Source organism: Oncorhynchus kisutch, linkage group LG24, assembly GCF_002021735.2.
Source record: "Oncorhynchus kisutch isolate 150728-3 linkage group LG24, Okis_V2, whole genome shotgun sequence".
NCBI lineage: Eukaryota > Metazoa > Chordata > Actinopteri > Salmoniformes > Salmonidae > Oncorhynchus > Oncorhynchus kisutch.
In genome coordinates, this window is record NC_034197.2 from 245,341 (window position 1) to 259,651 (window position 14,311).

The 14,311-nt window shown below is 40.2% G+C and overlaps 4 non-coding genes across 4 annotated transcripts; all 4 read right to left on the minus strand.

Moving 5' to 3' along the window:
- Positions 1-993: 993 nt before the first annotated feature.
- On the minus strand, positions 994-1,065 carry trnat-cgu (transfer RNA threonine (anticodon CGU)). Its single transcript has one exon. It is a non-coding gene; the product is annotated as a tRNA-Thr (tRNA).
- A 445-nt stretch (positions 1,066-1,510) lies between these two features.
- trnaa-ugc (transfer RNA alanine (anticodon UGC)) lies at positions 1,511-1,582 on the minus strand. The gene has a single exon. It is a non-coding gene; the product is annotated as a tRNA-Ala (tRNA).
- Positions 1,583-2,802: 1,220 nt separating this feature from the next.
- Positions 2,803-2,874, minus strand: trnat-cgu (transfer RNA threonine (anticodon CGU)). Its single transcript has one exon. It is a non-coding gene; the product is annotated as a tRNA-Thr (tRNA).
- Positions 2,875-3,319: 445 nt separating this feature from the next.
- Positions 3,320-3,391, minus strand: trnaa-ugc (transfer RNA alanine (anticodon UGC)). The gene has a single exon. It is a non-coding gene; the product is annotated as a tRNA-Ala (tRNA).
- Positions 3,392-14,311: the final 10,920 nt, after the last annotated feature.

The following is a 14,311-nucleotide window of genomic DNA, read 5'->3' on the forward strand; positions in this document are numbered from 1 at the left end:
CCTAGGCTGCCTGTGAGTGCTTTGATAAGGCGGAGCTTTACCTAGCATAGACTTACAGATGACCTGGAGCCAGTGGTTCTGGCGACGAGTTACACATGGAACAAATAAGCGCATATTCAATAACAAAAATAGCCAGTGGTTCTGGCGACGAATATGTAGCGAGGGCCAGCCGACTAGAGCATACAGGTCGCAGTTGGCCATATCAAGACAATTGACCTTTTCTTTACACTGTTGTGATGAAAGTACAGTCCCATAATATCAGCTATCTACCATAAATGTCGAACATGGATTGAAACCATGTGCTTCAGTTAACAAAAACAGATGACATTTTACATCTTTTTCATCTTAGAATGTCAACATTGTGGAAAGTGGGAGTTGTGCAAAAGCTAATTTACCAAGTGAATACTCTCAAAAGACAAGTTGGGGAATACTGTAGGACAGCAAACATGTAAAGTGGCTCTATCGTAGAGATACTTCCCCTTAAAATAATAGTGTTTTCAAATATTGATACAACATGATTTTTCTACAAAGTCCTCCAATGAATCTAAATTTCCATGGAATTGGATGTCTTTTCTATAAAGCCAAGGATGGGATTTGAACCCATGGTCTTCGGTTTACAAGACCGACACCTTTATTATACCAGGTAAGCCAGTTAAGAACAAGTTCTCATACACAACTGCGACCTGGCGAAGATAAAGCAAAGCAGTGCAATTCATTTGCAGTCTGGACGCGGAGGGGTGAACATCTCCTGCTCTGACTGCAGCTGGAAGGGACTGCTGTGCGAGGACTAGGCCGCCTGTGAGTGCTTTGATAAGGCGGAGCTTTACCTAGCCTAGACTTACAGATGACCTGGAGCCAGTGGTTCTGGCGACGAGTTACACATGGAACAAACTAGCGCACAGTCAATAACAAAATAGTAGGGATTTGTTTTTTAAAGGCAATAAATATGCCATAGAATCTAAATTTCCATGGAATTGGAGGTCTTTTCTATAAAGGCACGGATGGGATTTGAACCCATGGTCTTCGGTTTACGAGACCGACGCCTTACCACTTGGCCACCATGCCCCTATATACTGCAATATATATATATATCAACATTCTGGAAAGTAGTAATTGTGCAAATGTGAATTTGGCACACAAACTCAGTGGAGAAAGGACCTCATACATATATAGCATGCACTCCCCCTCTGAGCTTCCATCCCATTTAATTTGCAGATAAAACGCAATGTCAATACAATGTACTTTATATATACACCACTCCATTGAAACTACAATGAGATGATAGCAGCAATTCTTAAAACAGGTACGGAGAGGGATCGAAAACATGAACTTCAGTTTTTGAAAATGATGCCATAAAAGTTGGCCACCATGCCACTTCTGTTCTATAAATGTACTAACAGGGATTGAACTCATGTTTTCAGTTAACAAAAACAGATGACTTTTTACATCTATTTCATTCTTAGAATGTCAACATTGTGGAAAGTAGAAGTTGGGTCTTTGCAAAAAATCATGGAGAAGCTGGGGATTGAAACTAGGACCTCATACATGCAAAGCATGCACTCTACCACTGAGCTACACCCCCTTTCTGGGAACAAAAAAATAGTTTCTTATTTTATTACATTTCAACTTTATTATACCAGGTAAGCCAGTTAAGAACAAGTTCTCATACACAACTGCGACCTGGCCAAGATAAAGCAAAGCAGTGCAATTCATTTGCAGTCTGGACGCGGAGGGGTGAACATCTCCTGCTCTGACTGCAGATGGGCATCTCCTGCTCTGACTGCAGCTGGAAGGGACTGCTGCGCGAGGACTAGGCTGCCTGTGAGTGCTTTGATAAGGCGGAGCTTTACCTAGCATAGACTTACAGATGACCTTGAGCCAGTGGTTCTGGCGACGAGTTACACATGGAACAAATAAGCGCATATTCAATAACAAAATAGCCAGTGGTTCTGGCGACGAATATGTAGCGAGGGCCAGCCGACTAGAGCATACAGGTCGCAGTGGCCATATCAAGACAATTGACCTTTTCTTTACACTGTTGTGATGAAAGTACATTCCCATAATATCAGCTATCTACCATAAATGTCGAACATGGATTGAACCCATGTGCTTCAGTTAACAAAAACAGATGACATTTTACATCTTTTTCATTCTTAGAATGTCAACATTGTGGAAAGTGGGAGTTGTGCAAAAGCTAATTTAACAAGTGAATACTCTTAAAAGACAAGTTGGGGAATACTGTAGGACAGCAAACATGTAAAGTGGCTCTATCGTAGAGATACTTCCCCTTAAAATAATAGTTGTGTTCAAATATTGATACAACATGATTTTTCTACAAAGTCCTCCAATGAATCTAAATTTCCATGGAATTGGATGTCTTTTCTATAAAGGCAAGGATGGGATTTGAACCCATGGTCTTCGGTTTACAAGAACGACACCTTTATTATACCAGGTAAGCCAGTTAAGAACAAGTTCTCATACACAACTGCGACCTGGTGAAGATAAAGCAAAGCAGTGCAATTCATTTGCAGTCTGGACGCGGAGGGGTGAACATCTCCTGCTCTGACTGCAGCTGGAAGGGACTGCTGTGCGAGGACTAGGCCGCCTGTGAGTGCTTTGATAAGGCGGAGCTTTACCTGGCCTAGACTTACAGATGACCTGGAGCCAGTGGTTCTGGCGACGAGTTACACATGGAACAAACTAGCGCACAGTCAATAACAAAAGAGAAGGGATTTTTTTTTTAAAGGCAATAAATATGCCATAGAATCTAAATTTCCATGGAATTGGAGGTCTTTTCTATAAAGGCACGGATGGGATTTGAACCCATGGTCTTCGGTTTACGAGACCGACGCCTTACCACTTGGCCACCATGCCCCTATATACTGCAATATATATATATATCAACATTCTGGAAAGTAGTAATTGTGCAAATGTGAATTTGGCACACAAACTCAGTGGAGAAAGGACCTCATACATATATAGCATGCACTCCCCCTCTGAGCTTCCATCCCATTTAATTTGCAGATAAAACGCAATGTCAATACAATGTACTTTATATATACACCACTCCATTGAAACTACAATGAGATGATAGCAGCAATTCTTAAAACAGGTACGGAGAGGGATCGAAAACATGAACTTCAGTTTTTGAAAATGATGCCATAAAAGTTGGCCACCATGCCACTTCTGTTCTATAAATGTACTAACAGGGATTGAACTCATGTTTTCAGTTAACAAAAACAGATGACTTTTTACATCTATTTCATTCTTAGAATGTCAACATTGTGGAAAGTAGAAGTTGGGTCTTTGCAAAAAATCATGGAGAAGCTGGGGATTGAAACTAGGACCTCATACATGCAAAGCATGCACTCTACCACTGAGCTACACCCCCTTTCTGGGAACAAAAAAATAGTTTCTTATTTTATTACATTTCAACTTTATTATACCAGGTAAGCCAGTTAAGAACAAGTTCTCATACACAACTGCGACCTGGCCAAGATAAAGCAAAGCAGTGCAATTCATTTGCAGTCTGGACGCGGAGGGGTGAACATCTCCTGCTCTGACTGCAGATGGGCATCTCCTGCTCTGACTGCAGCTGGAAGGGACTGCTGCGCGAGGACTAGGCTGCCTGTGAGTGCTTTGATAAGGCGGAGCTTTACCTAGCATAGACTTACAGATGACCTTGAGCCAGTGGTTCTGGCGACGAGTTACACATGGAACAAATAAGCGCATATTCAATAACAAAATAGCCAGTGGTTCTGGCGACGAATATGTAGCGAGGGCCAGCCGACTAGAGCATACAGGTCGCAGTGGCCATATCAAGACAATTGACCTTTTCTTTACACTGTTGTGATGAAAGTACATTCCCATAATATCAGCTATCTACCATAAATGTCGAACATGGATTGAACCCATGTGCTTCAGTTAACAAAAACAGATGACATTTTACATCTTTTTCATTCTTAGAATGTCAACATTGTGGAAAGTGGGAGTTGTGCAAAAGCTAATTTAACAAGTGAATACTCTTAAAAGACAAGTTGGGGAATACTGTAGGACACCAAACATGTAAAGTGGCTCTATCGTAGAGATACTTCCCCTTAAAATAATAGTTGTGTTCAAATATTGATACAACATGATTTTTCTACAAAGTCCTCCAATGAATCTAAATTTCCATGGAATTGGATGTCTTTTCTATAAAGGCAAGGATGGGATTTGAACCCATGGTCTTCGGTTTACAAGACCGACACCTTTATTATACCAGGTAAGCCAGTTAAGAACAAGTTCTCATACACAACTGCGACCTGGCGAAGATAAAGCAAAGCAGTGCAATTCATTTGCAGTCTGGACGCGGAGGGGTGAACATCTCCTGCTCTGACTGCAGCTGGAAGGGACTGCTGTGCGAGGACTAGGCCGCCTGTGAGTGCTTTGATAAGGCGGAGCTTTACCTGGCCTAGACTTACAGATGACCTGGAGCCAGTGGTTCTGGCGACGAGTTACACATGGAACAAACTAGCGCACAGTCAATAACAAAAGAGAAGGGATTTTTTTTTTAAAGGCAATAAATATGCCATAGTACCGAAGTAATCACAATTTAGCAAATGAACACTGGAGTGATAGATGAGCAGATGATGATGTGCAAGTAGAAATCCTGGTGTGCAAAAGTGCAGAAAGTAAATAAAAACAATATGGCGATGAGGTAGGTAGATTGGGTGGGCTATTTACAGATGGGCATCTCCTGCTCTGACTGCAGCTGGAAGGGACTGCTGCGCGAGGACTAGGCCGCCTGTGAGTGCTTTGATAAGGCGGAGCTTTACCTAGCATAGACTTACAGATGACCTGGAGCCAGTGGTTCTGGCGACGAGTTACACATGGAACAAATAAGCGCATATTCAATAACAAAATAGCCAGTGGTTCTGGCGACGAATATGTAGCGAGGGCCAGCCGACTAGAGCATACAGGTCGCAGTGGCCATATCAAGACAATTGACCTTTTCTTTACACTGTTGTGATGAAAGTACATTCCCATAATATCAGCTATCTACCATAAATGTCGAACATGGATTGAACCCATGTGCTTCAGTTAACAAAAACAGATGACTTTTTACATCTATTTCATTCTTAGAATATCAACATTGTGGAAAGGGGGAGTTGTGCAAAAGCTAATTTAACAAGTGAATACTCTCAAAAGACAAGTTGGGGAATACTGTAGGACAGCAAACATGTAAAGTGGCTCTATCGCATAGATACTTCCCCTTAATATCCCCTTAATATAATAGTTGTGTTCAAATATTGATACAACATGATTTTGTACTAAGTCCTCCAATTAATGTACATTTCCATGGAATCAGAAGTCTTATCTATAAAGGCACGGATGGGATTTGAATAGTAAATTATTGTTGGCTGTCTGCAGCAACAGTAGTACGGGTTCGATAAACCAAACCTAATTTATCACATCTGTTGAATCCTGAATTAGAATTTACAACATCAATCAATGTCTCTCATCTCTCAATTCGCTAAATTTGTAAGAACATTTCGATGGGCATAAATCTATCGTAATTGTCTCTTCGTTATTATTTAGAATTCATTTGATTTAAGTAACTGTCTCGTCTTTGACTTGGCATTTTAATTACGACTCTATTGGCAATACATTATTCACTTTTCTAATTAAAACTCAGAAAATAAAACTCCTAATATTCCATATGTGAGTGTACCCCTTTAAGATATCTTGTCTCTGGGAACAGGGAAATCCCCTTAACCCAAACATTTACTACAACAACGAAACCTAATAATTATGATAATCCCTTCACATCATTCGTTTTAAATCCCTCGATGTTTCATGTAACTCATTCAGTCTATCTCCAAATTGTCGCCCCAAAATATTTTATACACTGCCATACACTCAAACCACTGTGATAAACGTGTACTGTCCCTTTAAGATAAGACATTTACTTGTTCCCCGTAATGAAAACAGATCATGTTTTTAGAATACGTTAAACCAAACCACTGTGATAAACGTGCACTGTCCCTTTAAGATAAGACATTTACTTGTTCCCCGTAATGAAAACAGATCATGTTTTTAGAATACGTTAAACCAAACCACTGTGATAAACGTGTACTGTCCCTTTAAGATAAGACATTTACTTGTTCCCCGTAATGAAAACAGATCATGTTTTTAGAATACGTTAAACCAAACCACTGTGATAAACGTGTACTGTCCCTTTAAGATAAGACATTTACTTGTTCCCCGTAATGAAAACAGATCATGTTTTTAGAATACGTTAAACCAAACCACTGTGATAAACGTGCACTGTCCCTTTAAGATAAGACATTTACTTGTTCCCCGTAATGAAAACAGATCATGTTTTTAGAATACGTTAAACCAAACCACTGTGATAAACGTGTACTGTCCCTTTAAGATAAGACATTTACTTGTTCCCCGTAATGAAAACAGATCATGTTTTTAGAATACGTTAAACCAAACCACTGTGATAAACGTGTACTGTCCCTTTAAGATAAGACATTTACTTGTTCCCCGTAATGAAAACAGATCATGTTTTTAGAATACGTTAAACCAAACCACTGTGATAAACGTGTACTGTCCCTTTAAGATAAGACATTTACTTGTTCCCCGTAATGAAAACAGATCATGTTTTTAGAATACGTTAAACCAAACCACTGTGATAAACGTGTACTGTCCCTTTAAGATAAGACATTTACTTGTTCCCCGTAATGAAAACAGATCATGTTTTTAGAATACGTTAAACCAAACCACTGTGATAAACGTGTACTGTCCCTTTAAGATAAGACATTTACTTGTTCCCCGTAATGAAAACAGATCATGTTTTTAGAATACGTTAAACCAAACCACTGTGATAAACGTGTACTGTCCCTTTAAGATAAGACATTTACTTGTTCCCCGTAATGAAAACAGATCATGTTTTTAGAATACGTTAAACCAAACCACTGTGATAAACGTGTACTGTCCCTTTAAGATAAGACATTTACTTGTTCCCCGTAATGAAAACAGATCATGTTTTTAGAATACGTTAAACCAAACCACTGTGATAAACGTGTACTGTCCCTTTAAGATAAGACATTTACTTGTTCCCCGTAATGAAAACAGATCATGTTTTTAGAATACGTTAAACCAAACCACTGTGATAAACGTGTACTGTCCCTTTAAGATAAGACATTTACTTGTTCCCTGTAATGAAAACAGATCATGTTTTTAGAATACGTTAAACCAAACCACTGTGATAAACGTGTACTGTCCCTTTAAGATAAGACATTTACTTGTTCCCCGTAATGAAAACAGATCATGTTTTTAGAATACGTTAAACCAAACCACTGTGATAAACGTGTACTGTCCCTTTAAGATAAGACATTTACTTGTTCCCCGTAATGAAAACAGATCATGTTTTTAGAATACGTTAAACCAAACCACTGTGATAAACGTGTACTGTCCCTTTAAGATAAGACATTTACTTGTTCCCCGTAATGAAAACAGATCATGTTTTTAGAATACGTTAAACCAAACCACTGTGATAAACGTGTACTGTCCCTTTAAGATAAGACATTTACTTGTTCCCCGTAATGAAAACAGATCATGTTTTTAGAATACGTTAAACCAAACCACTGTGATAAACGTGTACTGTCCCTTTAAGATAAGACATTTACTTGTTCCCCGTAATGAAAACAGATCATGTTTTTAGAATACGTTAAACCAAACCACTGTGATAAACGTGTACTGTCCCTTTAAGATAAGACATTTACTTGTTCCCCGTAATGAAAACAGATCATGTTTTTAGAATACGTTAAACCAAACCACTGTGATAAACGTGCACTGTCCCTTTAAGATAAGACATTTACTTGTTCCCCGTAATGAAAACAGATCATGTTTTTAGAATACGTTAAACCAAACCACTGTGATAAACGTGTACTGTCCCTTTAAGATAAGACATTTACTTGTTCCCCGTAATGAAAACAGATCATGTTTTTAGAATACGTTAAACCAAACCACTGTGATAAACGTGTACTGTCCCTTTAAGATAAGACATTTACTTGTTCCCCGTAATGAAAACAGATCATGTTTTTAGAATACGTTAAACCAAACCACTGTGATAAACGTGTACTGTCCCTTTAAGATAAGACATTTACTTGTTCCCCGTAATGAAAACAGATCATGTTTTTAGAATACGTTAAACCAAACCACTGTGATAAACGTGTACTGTCCCTTTAAGATAAGACATTTACTTGTTCCCCGTAATGAAAACAGATCATGTTTTTAGAATACGTTAAACCAAACCACTGTGATAAACGTGTACTGTCCCTTTAAGATAAGACATTTACTTGTTCCCCGTAATGAAAACAGATCATGTTTTTAGAATACGTTAAACCAAACCACTGTGATAAACGTGTACTGTCCCTTTAAGATAAGACATTTACTTGTTCCCCGTAATGAAAACAGATCATGTTTTTAGAATACGTTAAACCAAACCACTGTGATAAACGTGTACTGTCCCTTTAAGATAAGACATTTACTTGTTCCCCGTAATGAAAACAGATCATGTTTTTAGAATACGTTAAACCAAACCACTGTGATAAACGTGTACTGTCCCTTTAAGATAAGACATTTACTTGTTCCCCGTAATGAAAACAGATCATGTTTTTAGAATACGTTAAACCAAACCACTGTGATAAACGTGTACTGTCCCTTTAAGATAAGACATTTACTTGTTCCCCGTAATGAAAACAGATCATGTTTTTAGAATACGTTAAACCAAACCACTGTGATAAACGTGTACTGTCCCTTTAAGATAAGACATTTACTTGTTCCCCGTAATGAAAACAGATCATGTTTTTAGAATACGTTAGCTTCTTGTTCGAATTCACTGGCGTTACCTAACTAAAAATCAATACTCAATACTAAACAATCACAACTTTTTACTATTCAACTATTCTTACCTATTTTATAGTCCAATATAGCCCAATGGAATGCCGAGCAATTCCGTTGCTAGCAGATCATTTTGGGCAAAATAGCGTATTACATCGAAATTTTGAATGAATTCTTCTTTCAATTAAATCTAAACAACATATTAAACGTTCAGTTCATATCTTATACAAACACGAGCGACCGTAGTTTTTCAGGCAAAACATACAAATAGATGAATTACAATCTAAAATCAATTTTAGTCTATCGGTTTCAAAGCTGAAATACGAACCTTTAGTGTCCCGCTATTGAAATGATTGAGTTTCCCCGCCAATAACTATATTATTATAATTGTTTTTAGTCGCGAACTTCGACACCGAGAATTCTCAGAAAATTGTCCTAACTTAAAACCCTTCCTGACTATTTTAGTAATATCAGCTTCTATTCAGGTTCTTTGTCTGAGTCAGATTTTGGACGCCTCCCTTCCATTCTCTTTGTTCTCCTATAACGGTAATCTCCCGTTAGTTCCGGGACCTCTTTGGAATTCTATTTGTGTTTTCTCCTTTATGGAAACCTTATCAATATCTTTGACTGTTGAACCAGATATTAGGTCTTACCTATACAACTATAAGCCCAGGGGTCGTAAATCCCTAGTTAATATCTTATTTTCCTGTTGTGTCAGAGGGCTTTTAAAGAAAGCTAATAATCGTTATCTCACGCCACTATTTCTTAAGCTTCCCTCTTGCATGGAACCTCTTGTCTATAGATTTGGCTTTTATCCCATTTCTCTAGATTTTGGTTTCCCTCTCCACCTCATTTGGATATTTCAGTACTATTTGTTGAATCGGAACGATGATCAATACTCCCACAATTCAAATGACCATTCCAGTTATCTTGTCCGCATAGCATTCCCTTCCTGTCTCCCCACGCCTAGTATTTGTACAAGATCACCGTCCTATCCCCCAGCACCTATTTAATATCCCGTCTTAATCTTGGACGAATATGCCTCTCAAGTTTAGTTTATTTACGGTAGTGCACATTACCACAGGTAATTTTCGAACCTGCCCAGTGTATATCGGTTATACAAAACCCAGTGTATGTTGGTCATACAAAAACCTGTGGGAATAGCAAAGCTCCCATTATTGATGAATTCTACATTTTTTAGAACATCAATCAAAGAACTCAAATTCCCCAGAATCGAGAATATAGGCTACTGACCTTGCCGCCGACTGGGAAAAGCATTGTTCGTTGGATCTAGTCACCGTCCCTGTCGGTCTGGGGTGTACAGCGGCCTGGTCTTTTCAGCCTCAATTCAGAGACCAGGTCTTAAATAACAGGACCCGGCCCGCTCGTGCACGATTTTTCGGCGTACGACCTTCAGATGGCAGAGACGGGTATTTTAGATCCCGGTTCGAAGGACCAATTGTTGCAGGAATTAAATTCCTCTGTTTTAATACCCAATTCAAATCAAACACTGTCAATTCATAATAATTTTTATGACCCTTATTTGTATAAAATGGACAGAGCCCAGTCTTAAAGTCAACCAGCAGCTTTTATTCACGAGAGTACTGCCCATTACACATTTTACCACAGGTTATAAACTGAAAATGACGTCATTAGTTTTAGTACTAACCCGTGTCATCTCCGCTCTGGTACAATGGCTGTATGGTTCTCACATGTCTCTCCCTATTAAGATAACACATGACAGAGCCAAGGTCAGCTTGTGTAGATAAGCCTTCTAGCCAGTCTGGCTATTAGTTCATTAATTTCTACCATGGTACAGATAGTCATTGTTCTAATTCTTGATTATATTTACACACATTATATTCAGTACTAGGATTAAAAATAAAATTCATACATATACAGTAACATAATAGTATTCTGATTAGTACATATACAGTAACATAATAGAATTTTGATTAGTACATATACAGCAACATAATAGTATTCTGATTAGTACGTATACAGTAAGATAATAGAATTTTGATTAGTTAGTCCTGATTGAAATGTATACAAAATTAGTCATCATTGATAAAAAACAGTTTTACTCTTGACAATATACCCACGTGACTCACAATGTAACTCATGGCCAGCACAGGATCGAACCCACGATCTTGGCGATATTAGCACCACTCTTACCACATGAGTTAACCAGTCACTGGCTACAGAGCACAATGTTTGAGATGCACCGAGCCTCTGAAAGTGCTGGCGCGAAAACTAACAAGTACACCAACAGCATAGCCTGACAAGACTGGACCCTCTTGGTTGCTCCTTGTGGAAATTCCAATTGGCTGGGGAATTTAATCAAATGGTGGGGAATTAGCTCAGAATGGTAGAGTGCTTGCTTAGCATGCGGGAGGTAGAGGGATCGATGCCCGCATTCTCCAAAAACACTTTGTTTTTGTGGATCCAAGAAAGCTCCAGTTCACACTTCATGCAGCCTTGTCTTACAACAACCAACTGTTGTAACAACCAGCAACTTTCATGTAACACTGATGTCACAATGTCAGAGGAAAAAGAAAGACATTACTTACTTTCAGAGGAGCAGCGTAGCACACACCATTGAGGCCCACAAACAAAGCTGTGGGCAGTTTCCTTGAATGCCCCGTTAGACCGTAGCTTGCTCGGTCTGAGCTCAGCGTGACAAAAGTACGCCGATAATGAAGCCTGGCCCTAAATTGCAGGTGCTGTTGGGTGACAATGGGAGAACAGTTAGGGTTAGAAGCACTATTCGACCTCAGGAACATTCCTGAGGTCCTCCCGATCTGTGCAAGCCTAACCGTGACGAATTGTCAGGAGGGGGTTTCAAACCATGCCTATAGGGGAGTCTGCGACCTAAATGACTTGATTGATATTTTCAATGCAATCGTGTTTTTTTCTATTTCTTTTAGGGTTTAACAAGGTTTCTCACTTATTACCTGTGGCTTGACTTTAGATGTGGCCAGTTCGATTACCCTGCAGACTTTAAGAGTGTCTTCAGAATATGGCCATTTTGACATGAATTTAAATATGCCTCAGATAGGACCAAAAAAGTGTCTGGAGCTATCCGTCAGGGTAAGAGTGACAACAGGTTTCCACATGTCAAAACGGGGGAAATCTTAGCAAATGGCTTAATGGTTATTCATGAGAATTGTGTTGTTGTATTGTTGAGTGTATCATGGGATCTCACCTGAAATCTGTGGCTTGACACAAACCTGTAACCTATGCTACTGTGGCCTATAGAGCTAGAAGGCTGGATAACCAGGTGGGATAGATGGCCTGCAGTCCTATCCCCAAAGGGGCAATTAATCCCTATGTACTTGTGGAGATCTGAGAGGATGTGATTGGTATAAGAAACACAACTAAACCTCACCTCCGTAGGGGTCTTTCGGTGTGTTGAGGGGTTCAGTGGTTTTGGAGGGAGTCTGAAGTTCGATCTCTAGCGATGAGTGTGGGGTCTGTCCCGTGGTGGTGTTCCCCTCCCTCCTAAGGAGGAGCCACTGAGACATGTGAGGAGGCCAAGGAAAATAACTCTGCAAGGACGGGATAGGACACATCACAACACTACTGCTCATTCATTTTCAAACACACCTTAGAGTACGTACGGGCAGCTCGGGACAGAGGGGCAGCTCCCTACTGGCTGACGACTCTGGCAGATCCTGGCTGACTGGCGGCTCTGGCAGATCCTGGCTGACTGGCGGCACTGGCAGATCCTGGCTGACTGGCGGCTCTGGCAGATCCTGGCTGACTGGCGGCTCTGGCAGATCCTGGCTGAATGGCGGCTCTGGCAGATCCTGGCTGAATGGAGGCTCTGGCAGATCCTGGCCTAATGGCGGATCCTGGCCGATTGGCGGCTCTGGCGGTTCCTGGCCGACTGGCGGCTCTGGCGGCTCCTGGCAGTTCTGGTGGATCCTGGCCGAATGGCGGCTCCTGGCCGACTGGCGGCACTGGTGGCTCCTGGCCGACTGGCGGCACTGGCGGCTCCTGGAAGCACTGGCGGCTCCTTGCAGACTGGTGGCACTGGCGGCTCCTGGCCGACTGGCGGCACTGGCGGCTCCTGGCCGACTTTCTTTCTACAATGGGTATCAAACAGTCATTTATACAGTAGGAGAAATTGCACACAAAGGGTATCAGTGTTTACCATCATACTGTACGTAATGAATAAAAATAATCTTTGCAATTTTGTATTTTGATGACATATGTACCTTTGGGTTGAGTCCACAGAGAGCGCTGAATCTTCCTCTCTTGTTTTCCTTTCTACCAGTTGTTGGAAGACCAGAATTACCTACCTCATCATTGCCAAGTGCATTGTGTGATGACAACTGGGTCATGGAGGGAGGTGAAGAGCTAGCCTCATTGCATTTAGTTAGTAGTTCCCTCGTTAATGATTTGACCAGGGCATCGTCAAATGCATAATCCGTTGACTTCATTGCAACCTGGAGCATCTTCTCTGACCCGAATTCTTGAAGAATTACCTTGTAGACAGCCTTGAAAATCTTTTTGATTTTCCCCGCTATCATCCAGAAGGCGAGGTCAGTACAGGTGCATCAAAGCTGGGACCGAGAGACTGAAAAACAGCTTCTATCTCAAGGCCATCAGACTGTTAAACAGCCACCACTAACATTGAGTGGCTGCTGCCAACACACTGACTCAACTCCAGCCACTTTAATAATGGGAATTGATGGGAAATGATGTAAAATATATCACTAGCCACTTTAAACAATGCTACCTAATATAATGTTTACATACCTGTTAGAGGAAATTATGGTTGAAATGACTAATTATGTATACATTCCAATCAGAACTTACTAGTCCAAATGCTATAATGTACTGTACATGTGAATTTTCTCTCTTGCTCCCATTCCCAATTGTATATAATGTAGTCAGGAGTTTAGTAACAATGAAGGTCTGTTCCTTAGTTCATACATTTGTACAATCCCCAGGTGGTAGGAATGGCCCATCTCCAGACTGTCTAGAATGTTGATTTATACTGACTGGCCTTGACTTCGTGCTGATAACGCGAAGGCTCGAGAGCTAGAGGGCCCCTCTACTTGTGAAATAGATAGAACGTTTAGAAAACGCTGACGTCATTTTCAGTTTATAACCTGTGGAAATATGTGTATGTGGTTAGTACTCTCTTGAAATAAACGCTGTTACCTTTGGCTTTTAAGACTGGTCTCAATCTACTTCATGCATAATTAATGAACTTACAACTCATTAATGAATTAGAATGAGTGAGAATCTGGTTTTGGCTACAAAACATACAGGAATTTAGAAATTCCACTAACAATACCCTACATTATTCATCTCATATATACTGTACTCTATATCATCTACTGCATCCTTATGTAATACATGTATCACTAGCCACTTTAACTATGCCACTTTGTTTACATACTCATCT